We start from the raw sequence: 3,352 nt of genomic DNA on the forward strand, positions 1-3,352 counted from the left end.
TATTGGACTTTATATGAACTTACCATATCGTATGCAATGAAAGTCTGATCTTTGTTTTCCCCAAAAAATTGATTCAGGATCTCAGGAGGGTTGATGAGACATTTGGAATGAAGCAATCCCGCTTTCTTAGCTGTTGTTTTCTATGTTTAGACTGTTATGTTAGACTCAACCTGAAGACAAAAAGTACTGATATACGAAAGGTCACTCAAACCATAGAGGCCAGCTCCACAAGGATGGTCAATACCCATTCTTCTCCATAGTCATGGCAGGGAGAATGAACTGGTCAGGTGTCCATCCACTATTTATTATAGATGAAGGGTTCACATAAAATGGCACAGACAGCTCACATCCCTTCTCATATGCACCTCCTCAGCATCAGAGCCTTTTGAGAACAAAAATAGTGAAGTCCAAGTCATTTGAGCAAAACAACCACAGCTTGAAACATATTGGGTTTTCACTACATTCGTGGCTTGATATTGGATTTTAATGGGCTATTTTTGGTTTGACCCAACCTCAAAACATACAACATATAGTAGTACAATAAAGGGCACGCATATTATAAAGCCCAGCTCCAGAGAAATGGTCCGTCGTACCCATTCTTGTCTTCCCATTTTCCACAATTGTAGAAGAGAGGATGGTCAGGTATCCCCATTCACTATGGATGAAGCGTTGACACTATTTACTATCCAGCCTTAAGTCTTCAAATATGGCACAAAAAGTTTACATCCCTTTTATTTTAAACCCTGAGATGCTTTGAAAAAAAAAATCAAAAATCCAATCTGACACGTTTTCATATGACTTGAACAACCACAGCTTGAAACGCATCACTTTGGTTTTCACAATGTGCTTTGATATTGAATCTTAAATGTTCTTTGACTCAAGTAATAATAATAATAATGTTAATAATAATGATAATAGTAGTGTAATAAAGGTCATGCATATCAAAGAGCCATGCTCATACTGGCCCACGTCCAAGGGGATGGTCAGTACCTATTCTTGTCTTCATGGTTGTTGACGGGACTATGAAGCGATCAGGTATCACTCCCAGTGATATGCTTACTATATATCCAGAAAGAGCAAACTGCATCTCTTTTAACCCGAATCTTGCCGCTCAAGAACAAAAAAATATAAATGTGACTAAAATATACAATAAAAAAAAGAGCAGGAACTGAAATGTCGATATATATAAATAAAATATTAAATTGTTTACAGCCCTTTAATCTCAAGTGGGTCATATATCTTCGTATACAGTATATATACTGATGACGTATAACTTGTTGAAAAGTTGCATTATATATTTATTAAATTATACTTTTATTACGCAATGAGATTTATGTATTTGTATTACTGAGTATATTATGTGTCATTGTATATCAATAAATCCTATTTTAAGAATGGTTGAATTCTTTCTTCTCCTTTTCCCCAGGGCTCTTTCTGATTCCATTTCAGCTGGACCAAAGTTTAAAGAGGGAGGATTGTGGATGGGCGGTCACATTAATGACCGGCCTGTTGTCATAAACTACTGTCCTTCAGTCTTTGCCATAGTCAAATATTAAAGGAACTCTTCAATATGAATATTGTGTCTCTAAAGTTGCAAACAAAGGGAAACCCCACTGGGTCGATCACTGGTCTCCAACCTGTGGCTCAGCACCAGCTAAATCCGTTGGAGGGCTACCGGTTGGGGGACATTGAATTAGGGAAAAAAAATGTGGGTCAAGTGTATAAATGACATCTCTTCTAGTATTGTTGGTGATTTGTTAGACTATATATCTGTAACTGCATTTTTATTCAACACATTACATATATGGTCTCCTTAAACTGAAAAAAAAAAATAAATATATATATATATATATATATATATAAAAAATATATCCTTGCTACTATGTTCAGTACTCAAACCGTGGGGCCAGGTTTTCTGACAGTATTACGTACCTGTACATTTAATAGCTGCCGGCTGCCAGACTCTACATCAAAACGCTGGTTGGTAATTTATAAATTAAACATCATTATTCGAGATGAGAGAACTGAACTTGAACGTGAACCGAGATTCGTTCCGAACTTTGCAAAAAGTTTGGTTATTTACAGAACTTAACTTTTTGCAAAATTCAAAACGAGTTTGTAAAGATGGCAACTGCACGTTGTAATAGACATTAAAAAACAAACAAAAAGCTTTTGCTTACCTATCCCTCGCTTATCATAGGTGCCTCCGGCTCGCTCAGCCAATCACTGAATGAGACGTGATAGCGCCAGAGATTGGCTAGTGGGCTATCAATCCAGAGAGGAGAGTAACAGCCCGCTCAGCCAATTAATGAGACAAGAGTGACAGCCTGCTGAGCCAATCACTGACTGACTAAGACCATGGCTGGTGATCGGCTAAACTGACTGTCACTCTTATCTTAGTCAGGAAGTGGAGGTGGCTGCGATCAGTGGAGGACACCAGGAAAGACAATACAGGTATGTATTGGTGGGCAAACTTGCTGAACCGCACTAAAACATCATAATGCCTGCTATCGTTTGGCTGTTTTAGTGTGGTTCATTTAGGGTTCGGTTTGGACGAACCCAAACTTTTCTTCAAAGTTCAGTGAACCTGCCTAACGGAACTTTTAAAAGATCACTCATTTCTAATTATTATTAATTGAACTGTTGGGCTGAAATTGTGAAAATGTAAACAGTAGGGAGAAGGCTGTTTGCCAGTATGTTCCGGACCTAGTGTCATCTGGAGATGCCCATCTAATTACCAGAGATGCATTGCGTGTAAAATGCTAACGCTTTTCAGCATCAGAACTTTTTTCTTTCTTATACATCTCTGATTTATTTTTAAGGGAGAGTCGGAAAGGCCTATACACATTACAGCTAAATGTATATGGGGACCTTAAAGAGGGTGTTCGCAGGTCATCAGGACTAGAGATGAGCGAACAGGGCCGAGGTTCAGGTTCGTACGAACGCAAACCATAGGCATTTGACTCGCGCTGCCTTCCCGTTCCGTAGCGAAGATTGAGACAGCCCGAGTACTCCCTGGAAAACAAGGATACAGCCAAATGCCAATGGTTCGGGTTCGTACGAACCTGAACCTTGGCCCTGTTCGATCATCTCTAATGAGGACGGCAGTGTTGGGGCATTGGAGAAGGGCAGTACAGTAATACCTCGGTTTTCAAACGCTTTGGAACTCGAACTGCTTGGTATTCGAACAAAAATTTACCCAGAAGTAGTGTTTGGAATTCAAACTTTGCTCGGTTTTCGAACGTTTTTCGAATGTTTTTGCGAGCGTGGATGGTGGGTTGTACCTGGCGAGTTAAGCAGTGGTGAGGCTTCACATACAGTACAGTGCTGTATAAGACTGCTGGAGCGCATA

At 39.4% G+C, this 3,352-nt stretch overlaps 1 protein-coding gene across 1 annotated transcript in view; it reads left to right on the top strand.

Annotated features, from left to right (window-relative positions):
• LOC138784354 (serine-rich adhesin for platelets-like) overlaps positions 1–1,395 on the top strand; it is a gene marked incomplete at its 5' end in the record, with an annotated part of 32,643 nt that extends 31,248 nt beyond the window's left edge. The window contains 1 exon segment of the mRNA XM_069959884.1: positions 1–1,395. This exon segment is cut by the window's left edge and continues 248 nt beyond it.
• Between the last annotated feature and the right edge of the window lie 1,957 nt (positions 1,396–3,352).

The sequence above is a fragment of the Dendropsophus ebraccatus genome, chromosome 1, assembly GCF_027789765.1.
Source record: "Dendropsophus ebraccatus isolate aDenEbr1 chromosome 1, aDenEbr1.pat, whole genome shotgun sequence".
Classification (NCBI taxonomy): domain Eukaryota; kingdom Metazoa; phylum Chordata; class Amphibia; order Anura; family Hylidae; genus Dendropsophus; species Dendropsophus ebraccatus.